The sequence below is a fragment of the Brassica napus genome, unplaced genomic scaffold (genome assembly GCF_020379485.1).
Source record: "Brassica napus cultivar Da-Ae unplaced genomic scaffold, Da-Ae ScsIHWf_2633;HRSCAF=3385, whole genome shotgun sequence".
Taxonomy (NCBI): domain Eukaryota; kingdom Viridiplantae; phylum Streptophyta; class Magnoliopsida; order Brassicales; family Brassicaceae; genus Brassica; species Brassica napus.
The window spans coordinates 9,866-26,341 of NW_026015933.1; the positions used below are offsets into that span (position 1 = coordinate 9,866).

At 38.7% G+C, this 16,476-nt stretch overlaps 1 long non-coding RNA gene and 2 pseudogenes across 1 annotated transcript; 2 read left to right on the forward strand and 1 right to left on the reverse strand.

The window, feature by feature from the left end:
- On the forward strand, positions 1–524 carry LOC125601708. Its single transcript, XR_007334382.1, has 2 exons — positions 1–163; positions 492–524. It is a non-coding gene; the product is annotated as an uncharacterized LOC125601708 (long non-coding RNA).
- Positions 525–778: 254 nt separating this feature from the next.
- LOC125601707 lies at positions 779–3,511 on the forward strand (annotated as a pseudogene).
- A 160-nt stretch (positions 3,512–3,671) lies between these two features.
- Positions 3,672–4,744, reverse strand: LOC125601709 (annotated as a pseudogene).
- Positions 4,745–16,476: the final 11,732 nt, after the last annotated feature.

The following is a 16,476-nucleotide window of genomic DNA, read 5'->3' on the forward strand; positions in this document are numbered from 1 at the left end:
TTGTTTTCTCTGAGGGCATGGAGCAATTTTTCGTCTGGCCAAGCTGCTACAATCATCAGCTTTTCTCATTCCAAGAAGCGCTCGATTGGCGGTTTCTTGTTCCTTCTGATTTCCTTGTCGGCTCTTTCGTTAACTGCACTTAGTTGTCTAATTTCTGACACAGGTATGTATGGCTTTTTTAGAGTTTTTGTTTCCTTCTACATGAATGCATTGTTGGAACTTTAGTTCGCTTGCTGTGATTTAGTATATATGTTTAGTTCCTGTAAATATTCCAATTGGAGGTTTAATAGGTTTTTTTTTTTTTTTTATATTTATAACGTTTTATGAGTGAATGCAAAATAAGCAGTTTGAGAAATTGTAAAACTGCTAAAAAAAAGGAACAATATAAGAACACGATAAAACAGAAGATGTCAGATACCCCAAACTTTAAAAGATATATTTTGTCTTTATCAGAGGACTTATAATGTCTGCCCTTTTTGTTTCTTTTTCAGGTCTGAAGTCTGCAAATTCTTCCTTTTTATATTCCTAGAGAAACCTCTAATCTCTCCCTGCGGACAAAGATTTGGTAGCCCTCTCTTCCATATCTTGTTCTTATGGGCGCTGGTTGAACAAGGATATAACTTTTTTTTTATTCTGAGTTTTGAGTCTAAACCTCTGAGAGATGTTGTGAGCTTTCGGTCCTTCCTGTTAGCCAACATATTCTTTCTTGTTGGTTCCTTTGTGTCTTTGAGTTCTCAGTATGTGTTTTGCTCTTCCCTTGCTGCCTTTCTTTTCCTTAATGGTCAACCCCTTGGTGCTCAAAGTAAATAATAGTCAGTCTAGTCTACACAGCTGGAGAATCATTGATTTTACTGCTTTGGTGTTCAGTCCTTGCTACGAACAACTGGAAGATTAATGCTATATAAATCTTTCAGAAGTTATTTACATACATAAAATAAGAGGCTACTTTGCTTTACCGGAAAGACAATGGACAGGTTACTCAGAGTTCTCTCAACTTTTCTTAACATCTTTTGGTATCTGACCCCTTAATGTATTGCTTATGAGTTTGCTTATCCAGGTACAAGTTAATTAAAGAGGTTGGTGATGGAACTTTTGTACCGTGTGGCGAGCTATCAAGCAGACGGGTGAAGTTGTAAGTTGCTTTCTTTGAGGGTTATCTAGCCTGTATAATGTATGTGCTTTGATTTTCTTACCATCTGAAGTTTCTATGAGCAGGTTGCAATTAAGAAAATGAAAAAGAAGTACTACTCATGGGACGAATGTATCAATCTGAGAGAAGTGAAGGTAGTGAATTGCTTTTGTTGAGCTGCTCTTTTGTCTTGTGTAGTGTATGTTTACTTATTCCTCTCTTTTTCTCCTATCAGTCGCTTAGGAGAATGGATCATCCAAATATCGTGAAGCTGAAGGAAGTCATCCGCGAACATGATATCCTATACTTTGTCTTTGAGTACATGGTATACTTTCTTCCTCCTTGTCCTTTGCTATTTCTGCGTACACTTTAATCAATATCACTGATTCTGCACATGTCATTCTTGCTTGATCAGGATTACAACCTCTATCAGCTAATGAAAGATCGACAAAAGCTTTTTACAGAAGCTGTTATTAAAAAATGTGCTTTCAATCTTTCATGGCCTTTCTTATATGCATCAGCGAGGTTACTTTCACCGCGATCTTAAGCCAGGTAATTGATAGCCTGGAGGTGTAATTTATACAAAGCTTTAAACATCAGCTGTGAAGATTGACAATGTTGACTTTAATTACTTTTTAGCAATCGTGGTTCAATAGCTTGTCAATAATATATGTTTATACTGTGCTGTTGTTACAGAAAATCTATAGTCTCTAAAGACATCATTAAGATTGCTGATTTTGGTTTGGCACGGGAGGTTAATTCGAGTCCACCTTTACCGAGTATGTTTCTACACGCTGGTAAGTGTCGCTTTTCTTGTTGTGTTGTAATGAGTCTTTCGTTACCCATATGGTCGATTAGATGATATACCATTACTGCCATACTGACCCAAGAATGTTTGTACTAATAGGTACAGGGCGCCTGAAGTACTCCTTCAGTCATATGTATACACATCAAAAGTTGGTTAGTATCCATACTATAGTAAGAAATAATTATAATTTCTCTTCAATGATCTGCTGCCAAACAATGTGTCAAATGTTTGTTTTTCCTAGATGTGGGCGATGGGAGCTATTATGTCTGAGTTGTTGTCTCTTCGTCCTATATTTCCAGGGGCTAGGTAACTTAGCAGTGATTAATTTTGTATTTTGGTGATTAGAAATGTTGCTAATAAACAAGTGAAATGTATCGTATCAACCTTGCAGAAGCAGATGAGATCTATAAGATCTGCAGTGTCATAGGCAGTCCAACTGAGGAGACCTGGTTAGAGGGACTTAATCTTGCTAACACCATAAACTATCAATTCCCTCAGGTAACATGTCTTGAGCCTCAGTAATTTTTTTTTTAATGAGCTACTAACTGTTGTCATCTTACAGCTTTCTGGTGTGCCTCTTTCAAGCTTGATGCCATCTGCTAGTGAAGACGCAATTGATCTTATTACGGTAACTAACAGTTTTTAAAAGGAGTTCCCAATAGCTTTGGACATATTTCTCTAATTTTCGGACACCAATCTCTGACTTTTTCATGATTGTTCAGCGGCTTTGCTCCTGGGATCCATGCAAGAGACCCACTGCGGCAGAGGCTCTGCAGCACCCGTTCTTTCAGGTACACCATAGAGTATTTCCATCGACTATGATTCTTCTTGATCAGTTAATTTAATCGTGTTCTCATGTGGCAGAGCTTTTATGTCCCACCATCTCTCCGACCCAAGCCATCTGTTGCAAGAACTCCTCCGCCTGGTATATATTTTTAGTTTGTTGATCGCCAATATCAGGGTATAGATTATTATATATCTGCTTTGAGATTGTCAAAAAACTAATTTCAAATTTGTTTCTTTTTAGTTGGACCAAGAGGATCATTCGAGCACCAACATTAAAAGGCAGACTGTGTCTCTTGCCAAGCCATTCAACATGTTTCTCCAAAGCCAAGTGCTGCTTTTGGCAGTGGCGTCCAGAGGAAACTCGACATGGCTAAGCAAGATGGAACGAGGAACACTAAACCGGTGAGAAGTTCTGTCAAGACTCCAAATACAGACCACCCGGTAGAAAGAGTCCTCGTAAGTAAACCTTAACACCACTCTTATTTCTTGTAACACGTACATGATTATATTCCTTAATTCTGATAAAACAAAATCCATTTAGCTGGAGGTAATGCAGCAGGTTCGTCATTGAGCAAGAACAGGGTCGCGCGTGGTGTGTCCGAGACTGCTGATAAACTTTCCAACATGAGCGTCAGAGGAACCGTGTCTCGAAGACACTCTGTGTCAGTGATGCAGCAACAGCAGCTGAAGCCACCGCCGATAAAGCAGGTTGTGTAGGAGAAAAACGTGACATGTTCCTTAGACCAACCCAACCCGCCACCAGTGCCTACTAGAAAGTCGCCGGCTGACCCAAATACCTCTCAACAACTTTACTCCTGAATATCTTATAATATATACTCTGCTTTGTCCCTTAAGTCGTCATTTCATCAAAAAAGAAAAAAAAACTTAACTGCTCCTTTTCAGTTTTGTCTTTTGTGTCGTCTACATTTCTTGTTTTACTTTATTTTCCATACTTTTGACTGTGTGATGGTTTGTATTATGCGTGACGCTTGACTTCATGGTTTGCAATAAAGTTGGCTTGGGACTACTTATGTAGCTATTGTGTACTTTTACTTTCTAATTCATTTCAGTTGGATTGGCAGAATCGTAGATTGCATAACGAAAATTATATAGAAAATCTACAGAAGTACTCTTGAAGTATCTTCTTGTAAGAAATGATCAAAGCTTGTTTTTGTTTTTCTGTCTTATCTCTTGCTTGAGGAGTTCCAAAAGGACTGCCAAAAGACAGCCAATTCTTCCTAGCTTCGTTCCAACCTAACAAGAACCTTCTCTCGACGGATCCCAACTCGACGACACGATCCCGTAGCTCACACCAGCTAACGCCGTACCGAAGAAGACGAAGGAAACAATAAACGGAACCCATGTAGCCACATCGATTTTCAATCCCACTTTCAGATAGTAAAAGAGGGGAAGAAACAAGACCAACGAAGATGTAAACCAACGGTGAACCCATTCTGCTTATCATTCTGTTGGTTACTATCTCTGGAATCACACCTCTCTCACGCTCATCTTCATCATCGTCTTCCTCTTGGTCGTCTTCTTCGTCACTCTGGTTTCCGGGTTTTGACTTTTGGGTTCTTGGTTTTCCTAGGAGGAGGTGGTCCAAAGCCTCTCGGACTATTCATTGTTGCTTGTAATGGCGCTATACGCCATATCTCTAAGCGCTTACTGCAAGTAAGAGACTTGGGAACTTGACCGTTCCATTCTCTCCGTCTTTCTACGCTTCCATCAAGCTGCGTAAAGTGGAAGAAAGTTCAAAAGGACAAAGTTTAATACTACAGAACAATCTAAGTAAAAGAGATGGAAAACCAGATAGTAGAGATGTTTAATATCAGAAGTGCAGTAAACCGAAAGAAGCATGAGGAAACCCAAGGACCATTTCACAAGAATATTATATCGATCAATGAGACCATTTGAGTTGGGCAAAGAGAGAGAGATATGAGATTACCTTGCAAGAGGATGGGATGAGCAGAGAGGTTGAAAAGACATGTTACAGAAGCCATTGAATCAGATCAGACATGAACCAAAAAGCGAATCCTCACGAGATTTTCACAGAAGAGAAGCATCGTATTTTTTGTGTGTGTTCTCCTCTCTGTTCTGTTTCGAGTGGGAGATGGATAAGGTTTATCGTCCATTACCCGGTTTACTCCCGGTTCGGTATGATCCGGTTTAATCGGTTCAGTTTTGATTTTTTGAACACGTAGCTAACTAATGGTTCTCCCCGTTCACCGTCTTTCTGGACGGGAGAAAAAAAACGCGAGGAGAGCGACGGAGAAGACACGGTAAGATTCATAAGAAACTTATGTAATGATTAACCTTTTTTATTTATCTGACATAGTTTCTTCATGAAATGCACGGGCTGCAAGAAGCCTATCGAGTTTATTGAATACCTAATGGATTGGATCGAGATAGAACTACGTTTACGAGTCCATATTTCCTCAAGAATTTGTAAATAACCTTCCTTACATTGATGATTACGAATCAAGAGATTGGTCTTATAATAAGTTTGGTTAAATTGTGCAGCTTTTCCTCAAAACTTCAAGGAAATTGTGAAGACAAATATATAAACGATTGTTCCGATTTACTTACACACACATTTACCCAATAACTTCCAGAAAATCGTTAGTCTCAAAGAGAAAACCCATCTCAAACTTGCTTCAGACACTCATCATCTTTCAGATAATTAATAAGTTTTGGCCCCAACTGTAAAAAAATCATCCCACTATCATTTTGGTACGTAAAAAAAAACAAACACACTTGGATTTTTTCATCTATATTGAATTTCTATGTATTCAAGATAGATCATTTGTGAAAACAGAATGAATATTTTTAAAATAATGCGGTGAGCGTGGATCGAACAACACGCGACCTTCAGATTTCAGTCTGACGCTCTCCCATGAGCTATCCCCGCTTTTGTAAATGTAAACTATAATAACATATAAGTTGTTGTGTAGAAAGGGTGGATGGTTAAGAATGGAAAGAGGAAATCGGACTGTCGTACATTCATATGATGTACTTCGTTTCGGAGCCTCTTCTTCTGGCGTGTACAAGAAGAAACCTCGGATTATGAGGTTAAAACCAATCAAATTGTTTCAAATTCTTTGACTTTGATTTGTAGTCTGCTTGTTTAGAGTATGTTTCTGTCGTTTTCAATCTTTCCCTTTGTTGTTTATGGTTTTGACATGAGTATTAGGGAGTGATCTTCTTAAATGTCTTTGGAATTCCAAATATATTCTGATCTCTATCTGAAGTTATTTATGTTATTCTTTTTTCCTGTGTACGCAGTTGGGACTGCAGCTTTCAGCATGGTAGCTAGTGGAAGAGGTGGATGGTCAGACAGCAGTGTTCCTGTAAACATATAAAGTCAATGATACGTCGTGTAGATTGATGTGGGATATTGGTTTTATCAACCTTTCCAAATGGAGTTACGCGGCTCGTTATTGGTGTAGTCACATCTTTGGTTGTTGAAATGGCTTTCTTACAGGTAAATTCATCTACAAACACAGACACATAACACTATATATTGTTTTGCTCAAGTAGATGGGGTTGTTAAAGTAACATATACAACAAATATGGTTTGATTTTGCAGGAAAATACACTGGAAGAATTTGCATAGCTGGTTATCAGTGCCGTTAGTTTGGCATATAGTTTTATGACTCCTTCAAACCCCTTGAGAAATACGATCAAACTTCATATATGTTTTTTTGTCACAGAAAAAGTGTTTAATGGCACTAGAGTTACGACATGATTATTATGCCTCAGTATTCACTATAAATTTGAAGGATTTAACATCCAGTGATCATAATGTAACTCCAATATGCTAATGCTAAGAGACGAGCTCGACCTGACATAAGTGGCTGCCGGTCGATGAGAGAGATCAGCCGTTCAAGACAGATTGGGACTTTCCTCATTACCTCCCTGACAAGTTATAAGAAAACTTATTCACCTTTTTGACAGCAGTTCAAGAGAATGAAAAGAGAGATGGATGTTTGAACTTATGAACCAGTACTTGAAAATCTCCATTTAGAGTAAAAATAATTGCTATGAGAGAGTTCGTAATAGTCTTTAATCCCCCAACTGAATTTGCTATAAATATATCCTACTCAAATCATAACTAGTTGATCACATACCACCTTCCAGCTCTAGTTTGGATGAACTTCTCCCAATTATATTTGGTAATAGAAATAGTGTCTTTTTCTGATCAATACTACACTTCTTGCACAGCAAAAGTGACGTGTGTGAAGCAATAGTTTGAGATATTTGCATCCTCTTTGAGGAGAAAAAAGTTATGTATGTTAAATTAAACCCTTGTACTCTCTCAGGTTTTGGTTTTATGTAGGAAGAAGTTTCTGAATGAATTTTCAATTTAAGATTAATATCATAAAACGTTTATTACAAAATCATCAAACAGAATGAAACAGAATGAAAACAGATGGTTTTCAACATGCACGTTTGGCGACTATTTGGGCTTGCTTTCGGTAGAACTTTTACATGAACCAATTGTGTATGCGGGGAGAGAATCTATGTCCAATCACCACCCCACAAAACACACCAGGTCCATAGGCTATCCCAGCTGAAATCCAACTAATCACTTGTTCTTTTGGCTCGGACAAATCTTCCGACTCTTGTGGTGTAGGATTAGGGACATGAATTTTTTCCACATATATCTTCGAGACCGTAGAGTCTAGGGTTATTCATGAACGCCGAACAGTTTTGTCTTTGAAACTGTGTACTTCGTGGTATTGGACGTTGGAGATTGTTATGGGAGAAGTTAATGATTGACAAAAATGAGAGACTACCAAGATCTTGAGGAATCAGACCTGACAGCTGATTCAGAGATAGGTCTAGTGCCTCGAGAATTGTCAGATTTGCCAGCGATTGAGGTATATCGTTCGTGAATCCGTTACTTGACAAGTTGAGAAGACGCAGTCCCTTCAATGACCCAATAGATTCTGGTATCTTTCCAAAAATTTTGTTTCCTGAAAAGTCAATAGCCTTGAAGCCTTTTAGAACTCAAATTTTGTATCAACTCTTTTGTTCACCATTTCCATTGACACACGGAAATCACTATACATGTACATGCTGTCAAGATATTCTTCGGATAAAGTGACTGATGTGCCGCGGTCCGAGCACCGACCAGCCTGGATCATGACACGGCCCAAGGTGGCGATCTTGTCAACCAGCTCGACCAAACCGAAGTTTTACCATCAGATCGTGCTGAACTTACTGACCATGTCATCCCATCAGTTCATTCCATCCATACCAACCATGTGTTCCCATTGGATCATACTGATCAGACCGTTCGTACCATCCCATCCGATCACCCGACCGTACCGCACGTGCTGTCCACCGTATCGACCCACGGACGTCCGTATTAGAACTCAGTCTGGAACCACGACCTAGAAATGGAATTGATCGACCCATATCACTTCTTTCCCAACCAATTCAACATTCTAAGACTGATTGTCAAGCCAGATTCAACTTGGGACGAAGGAATCCAAAGATGTTCACAAATTTTCTCTTATGGCCCTTTTCGTGCGTACTGCGTGTCTCGAAGGCTGTACTGACGTCCTTGCTTCAGTGACTGATCCTATGATGGAATTTTCTCTTTCATATTTACTAAGGCATGGAAACTTAGCTGTCCAAGACTTGTCTCACGACAGTACACATCTTGGACAAGCGGATCATCCAAAAGTTCAGTCTGTTCGTGTGGAACATCCAGCGGGTGTGTGGATCATCCCGCGTGTGTCCTTATCCTTCCCACCATAGACCAGCACGACCAGAATGAACCTGGACAGTAGCCTAAGGGTTATCTTGACTGGTCTTCATCAGTTTCTGCGTCTTTGACTCCTTTATTATTTTTAGTCAAATTTATCATTTTCTATGTCTTCTTTTCTTCATTTCTCTTTATTGTCTTTGTCTACAAACCCTATAAGTATGTAATTTAGTCCATGAAGTAAGATAGATTGTTTTCCCCTTTTTTTTTGAGTTGAAACTCTTTGTTCTTTGTAAGAACTTGTCTTGTTTCTTGGTGAGTCATATCCAAGTAAACACTTCCTCAAATCGTTGGACTTATGAGTCATATCAAGCAACGACGAGAGATCCTTCACTTGGTGATCTTGTGAGTCATATCAAGCACCATTTGGAGTCGGGAATATCGGAGGCCTTCCACAACCTTCGTGTGACCCTTCAATCCATTCAGTTCTCCATCCGGAGTTCATATCCAACAGAACCAGTAGAGTGATCCGTTCCTAGGGTCCTTCAAGTGGTATCAGAGCCACTTTTGGTATCTTCTGAATCATTCCATCTTCTCATCTTCCATTTCTTCATAACACTTCTTCTTCTACCTTTCTTGAATCTGGGCCCCTCATTACCATCCACCATATAAAAAAAAGAGAAAAGATCTATAAAAAAAAGAGAAAAAAAAGAAGTCGAAAGTTTGATTTGTGGATTGGTGGTGGAAGAGAAAGTCTGCTGGCTGAAGAAAATCCAGCCTTTGACGTGGTTAAAACGGATTCCCCAACCAAAATCTCTTATCTTTTCTCTTAACAAATTCTCTTGTGTTTGCTTGGAAATTGTCCCTTGGGTTTCTTTTATCTGTTCTTCTTAGAACCTTGAGTGGAAACTTGTTTGTGTGATTATCCAAATTCTGAGAGAAACACTTGAGTGGGCGAAATCAAACACTTGAGAGTGTGATGATTATTTTTATATGTTAACCTTTTGGTTGAGAATTTTCAGGTTAAGATGTTTAAAGCTGATCAAAGAAGGCTTTTCAGTCAGTTTGAAGTCTGGGAGTTTTGTGACAACCTTGTGAAGGGAGTGGTGAAAGCCCTCAAGACGTCAACCAGATCCATAAAAAAAGCACATCCACACTTGCACCTATAGCTGAGCCATCATTATTCATCAGTGAAACATCCAAAGGTAAATCTGAAAACAACCTTGAAGATCTAAAAGATTTTTCAGATTCTTTATCAATTTTTGATGAGTATGATGAAGACTGATTGAAAGTTTGATGATTTGGTGAGATAATTGTGATCTTCCTTTTCCAGAACCTGATTTTATGTTTGATAAAGAACAGACTATTGCAGAACTAACCTTTTTGCAACCGGAGCATCCGAGTAGTCTTGTTCTATTTTCACAGGATTTTGAGGAAAAACCATTCGACTACCCACATCAAGGACTGCTTCTTGGCACCAGGAGACCCATGGACGTTGATCTATATCCCATATTTGATGAGGAAGATGATCACTTGGACGAACTTGGTCCAACCTTTGATGAGAAAGCACTAAGCATCACGCCCAATCATGGAGAACCGATTTTGCTTTGATCCCGGCACAACTCCTATGCCTTTATCCAAAGAGCATTGTAAGGAACTTTGTAACATAATTATGTGCCTGATCTGTTTGATAAGTCAGTTCCAATGACATAAAACGTTCAGGTCTTGATCATCTTGAAAAGTCGTTTGAGCTTGATGTGCAACAACTAGTTTTCTGCTCAAGAAAATCGTTTGATTCATTTGTCTTCAAAGAAATAGCTTTAGTCTGAGATCTTATGGACATGAACTGATCAATGGAATTTGTTTGCATCTTCATATGCTTTGGACGATTTTATGGTTAACACATTGCTGGAAACAGAATTCATATAAAGCTGAAACCGATTTTTGTGGTGATTCTGTTTTGAAACCTGTCCATTTTTATTTCTGAATCTGATCATGACTTAAACTTTTGTGTTCTGAATCTGATCAAGTTAGACATGTTTTGGAAATGTTCTATGGTAGTTCATGCCTTGAAAACATTCTGATTTACAACACTTCTTTTGAAAACATGATGAGCCTTGGATAAGAAATCTCAGTTTGAACTTAATCTTTTGTGTTCTAAATCTGAGAAACTTGCGCATGTTTTGAATTTGTTCTTTAGGAATGGGATATCACGTGCCCTGACACCATTCTGGTGTACACCACTTACTTTGATAGGCTTCATGATGATCTGAAACGTGTGCTACATTTTCTAGGGAAAGAAGCTTGGTTTCTGATCTGAACAACTTGGTCTAGCACATATGATCCGGGATTTTAATGTTTGTTTTGAGTGTCCAGGATAAACTGATCAGTCTCCAAGAGGTGCAGGAACAAAGCAGAGATCATTCTTATCAGTTTAGATTTGGAGATGCATGTACTCGAGGAAACCAACTTCAAAACTCCAAGGAATTTTATGTCCAAATGTTCCTTCTCTGAATTTTACATGATTTTAAAATTCTTTTTGTCTGATTCATTTTCCTTTGATTCGGGTAAAATAGATTTGAGGTCAATCCTTTTGAAGAAGGACAAAATGATGTGCCGCGGTCCGAGCACCGACCAGCCTGGATCATGGACACGGCCCAAGGTGGCGATCTTGTCAACCAGCTCGACCAAACCGAGGTTTTACCATCAGATCGTGCTGAACTTACTGACCAGTCATCCCATCAGTTCATTCCGTCCATACCAACCATGTGTTCCCATTGGATCGTGCTGATCAGCCTGTCCGTACCATCCATCCGATCACCCAACCGTACCGCACGTGCTGTCATCGTATCGACTCACGACGTCCATATTAGAGCTCAGTCTAGAACCACGACCTAGAAATGGAATTGATCGACCCATATCACTTCTTTCCCAACCAATTCAACATTCTAAGACTGATAGTCAAGCCAGATTCAACTTGGGACGAGAGGAATCCAAAGATGTTCACAGATTTTCTCTTATGGCCCTTTTCGTGCGTACTGCGTGTCCCGAAGGCTGTACTGACGTCCTTGCTTCAGTGACTGATCCTATGATGAATTTTCTCTTTCATATTTCACTAAGGCATGGAAACTTAGCTGTCCAGGACTTGTCTCATGACAGTACACATCTTGGACAAGCGGATCATCCAAAGTTCAGTCTGTTCGTGTGGAACATCCAGCGGGTGTGTGGATCATCCCGTGTGTGTCCTTATCCTTCCACCATAGACCAGCACGACCAGAATGAACCTGGACAGTAGCCTAAGGGTTATCTTGACTGGTCTTCATCAGTTCCGCGCTTTTGACCCCTTTATTATTTTCTAGTCAAATTTATCATTTTCTATGTCTTCTTTTCTTCATTTCTCTTTATTGTCTTTGTCTACAAACCCTATAGTATGTAATTTAGTCCATGAAGTAAGATAGATTGTTTTCCCTTTTTTTTTGAGTTGAAACTCTTTGTTCTTTGTAAGAACTTGTTTTGTTTCTTGGTGAGTCTATCCAAGTAACACTTCCTCAAATCGTTGGACTTGTGAGTCATATCAAGTAACGACGAGAGATCCTTCACTTGGTGGTCTTGTGTCATATCAAGCACCATTTGGAGTCGGGAATATCGGAGGCCTTCACAACCTTCGTGCACCCTTCAATCCATTCAGTTCTCCATCCGGAGTTCATATCCCAAACAGAACCAGTAGAGTGAACCGCTCCTAGGGTCCTTCATGGCCATCTCACGCCACTTGGAAAAATAGAAAGTGGCAAAGTTCCGTTGAAGTGGTTATGTGATATATCAATGATTTTTAAACTCTGAAACCCAACGGAGACATGAGGATAATACAAGGGCCCGTATAATTCGTTTTCTCGGAGGATCATGACACTTAATGACGGCAAAGAACCCACCAAGATGGAAATGTGTCTTTGATTCTTTGCTTTTCACATTCAAAATTCTAAAGTAGTGCTTGATCAGTGATTTTGAAGTTCTCCTTCCAACTGGTTTCGCTGAGTCAACTGAGGATAAGATGGTAGTTGAGAAACATGTCTGGATGAAAAACTCCATTGAAGTTGTTGTGTCGTAATTAGCTCTTGGAGACCAGAAATTGTATTACTCAAACATTGAGGGATGGAGCCGCTGAAGCTATTGTTGGACATATCTAAGAAAAGTACTGTCTCAGATCCAATTAGGTAGTGGTCCTCGAAAAGAATTTGAACCAAGCTCCAACATTTGAATTTGTTTAAATCGGAGACTTTCCCATGATTTTCCAAAACTGCTGAAAGAGTTGTGAGAAAGTATCAACCACTGAACACTCCTTAACCAACCGGGTATTTCGCCTTTCAACTTATTGTTAGAAAGATCAAGATACTCAAGTTTGACCAAATTTGATTTGGGACCCCAACAAATTGTTGTCATGAAGATCTAAATGTTCAAGATTGGGAAATTTTTGTAATGAAATTGAGAATAGGACCAGGGCGGTCCTGAATCTCCGGGCCATAAACAACATCAAAACCGGGCCCGTTTATACATAACATTATAGAAATCTAGGGTCGGCCCGCCCTACGGGCAGGATGCAAATAAATATTAATTAAACAGTTATCTTTATATTAAAGTACACTTTGTATTATATAAAATATACATATTAGTTAGTTTTTTACATGTTATGTAACAGCAGACTAATAAGTTATGCTTTATGAAATGTTTGTATAAATTGTATCAGATTTAATATATTACTATGAAATATATTTCACTGTTATTTTCGATTAACGGTTTAGAATGTAAATGGATAGTTTTTAATGGGACGGATAACTGGGGCAGGTATACTCGTTTTAAACATCTTTGATAGAAAGTCGGGCATATTTTGTTTGGATAGTATGTAAGTGTGTAATGTGTATATATAGATTTTTTTAAATGTCATCAATATTACGTTATTATGTATTATACTCTTTGGGTGTATATCTCAAAAATCTGCAGTCCAAAAGTAAAGTTTGCTTTACGAACAATAGATAAAAAGTGACATGAAATCAGTTGTCCAAAAAAAGAGTGACACAAAATCATAAAGAGTTTGGGGTGGTGAAGTCAAAAGGCATATATCTTTGTTATTATCATATTCAATAATTACAAAACTATCCTGGACTTAACAAATTCGATCATATTACTATGACTTATTTGAAGCAAGAGTTGTTTTTTGGTGTAAGATGCGGGATTGTTGTGTACGAAAAAATGGTAAATAAAAAAGATCTATAAGAGTTGCTAAAAAAAAAAAGAGAACTGTGAGCAACCATCTATTCTCAAGCTGGTTGCAGGGTGATGATGAGTTTGTATTTAACGTTTCCAGCTATTTGAAACACGAATAAAAACACATGCAGAAAACTATCAAAATGTGAGTTTATTTTAAAAGTTGACCCCATAGGAAACATAGTGACAAGACCAAGCACAATAATATGTGAAAACCCAGCAACGAAAAGAGGCAAGGAAACAATGAAATCGTAAACCATTATTCCAAGGGTTTATAGACTTGCCACTCGTTAAGCTAGAAAACTAAGAATTTTGTGGTTTTTTTCCATGCGCCTATCCTCCTGCACTCCTTCTTCCTCATTAGTTACTTCACCAGCAACAGTTGCATGGACGCCCTCTTGAGCAGCTGCATCTCTCCACAGGCACCCACTAGCGGATTTTGCAGGGGGAACTTGGTGATGGTTTTTGGAGGGCTTAGTAGCCACTGCTCTAGCTCCGGGCATGTCATCTCCTGGGTTGTTATCACCCTCTGCCAAAGAACCATTAAAAAAAGTAAACAACATAAACATATACATAGAACTGTTTCAAACTATTGGTTAAGGAATGGGGAGAAGTTTAATGGGATAGCCTCAACTGGAAGGTGAAAGTACTCCAACCAAGTTCTTTAAACACTGTGGAGAGATCTTCGTTGTGGTCCTCTACACCTGTGTCCTGCACCTATAACCATATACGTTTTTTAGTAGCAGCGTCTATTAGTGATAGAACTGAAGAATTAAATGTAGTGGTTTGTTCTTACATAAGATTGCATTGGTTAGCTTACACATCTCACCATCAAATGCCACAAAGACAGCTGACTCTGACCATCAAAGACTGAAAACTCCACCCGGTTCCTGTAGTAGTAATAGTTTGTAAGTAGTCTAGGACTGTTGGGTTAATAATGTATTGCATCGTCTGTCAGATAGCTGATAAGTTGTGTATAGAACACATGACCTTAGAACACCAACGGTGTTTTCGTTTTGGCAAGAACCATATGTAATTTAATGTACTGCAGTTTACGTTGTAAGTTAATTATGTATTACCCATATGTCTAATTACATTATTAGACTATCTCAGGGCAACCGTTCAAGACGTATGTAGTCATATCAGCTGGATTGTCTGTGTTTTCATCATTGTATGTGGTTTGACTCCACCACACATCTAGCACGAAACAGTGTTGTGTTAGGACAATTAAATTCTGAAGATTTGTCTTTACTCATAGCATTATATAAGCTTCGTTTACAAACAAACCTGGTAATTGAATTTCGTGTTAGCAAGTGACATCAGTTCGTCATTGCTGCGGACCATAAAGATCTGTTATCTCGCCGAGGTGGTTTGTTCCGTGAATCTACTTAAAACGGGTGCGGGTGGTCAGTTTGAAGTACTGATTACTCCGCGTGACGCCAAATACATAAGCTCAAAAGTCCATCTTTCTCTGAGCAGTTGTTGGAATGTGTTCAACCGGTGGACGCTATAGATGCTTGAATCAGCGTGGACTGCATAGAAATGAACACAGAAGAAATTAGACAATCAGCGTTTCCATTCAAACAATATCTAATGATGTAAGTTCGATGTAAGGATATAACAGATTCATTGTAAACATATACCTTCTAGTCCACCAAAACCATATCAATCCACCTAAGTTCACCTTCTTCTCATCCCATAGAAATGAAGAACCACATGCAATTGTTGAGAATAAAAGATAAGTAGTAGAGAGATGAAGAGAGGGCGATCAACTGGAAAAGGAATACTAACCTATTTATACCAGAGATTAGAGATCTATTAAAGGCTCTTAGTGGGCGTCTGTATTAATGTGACTAAAGTCGCTATCCGTTACAGGAAAATCGAGCACAGTCGTCGTCGTACTCGCCGCCGAACTCAGAGTAAAGAAAGAAAACCAATTAGGTTAGCGCCATATGAGATGTTCGCAGGGCCTTAAAAATTACGAAAGTAAGCCCATTATCGTCGGACATGCGCACACACCAAACTTAAGCCCATAAAGTTCCCAAATTAATGAAGTACAGCGTTCCATATATCAGGACAGGTGTCACATCAACAAGCACTAATTGATGACCTGGCATCCGAGCTGGACCTTCTGGGAGTGATTCAAGGTCTTCTTTATATATAAAGATAATACACATTCTCGTTCAAAATGATTTTAGTAGTCCAAAGCAATGTAGTGAACACACAAACTTTTCCAAATACAAACGAAACAAACTGAGATTAGTAACAAATTACTGAGATTGAAAAAATGTTCTTCTCGCATTCTTCCCAGCATAATCATTCATCAAACTTAGATAATCCAGCTTTCCAACCATATCCCTTCAATGGATAATATGGCCAAACCATCAACCTTCTTTGACGTAGATGATTGCAAGTAGGATTTGATCAACTTTAACTTGGAAAAGCTCCTTTCAGCTGAAGCAACTGAAATGGACATTAACATCACTCTATATGCATTCCATGTATTTGGATAACAGCCTTCAACTTCCTCAAAAATCTAGCACTTCAATAGGCTTTGTGATCCACTTTGTAAGAGATATCTTAAGGTTTTAATCTCAAGCAATAGATGATTCCTTCAACATCTTATGCTCCTCTTCATGTTTAAGAGAATTTCAAGGTTGATACTGATGCTTTTAGGTGTTGGTTGTTTCTCAGCTTTTTTCCATTGAACAAGAAGCCAATATTTTTCATATTTTCAAATTGTTCAAAACTCACTTGAAGAGATTCTATCACTTGAGC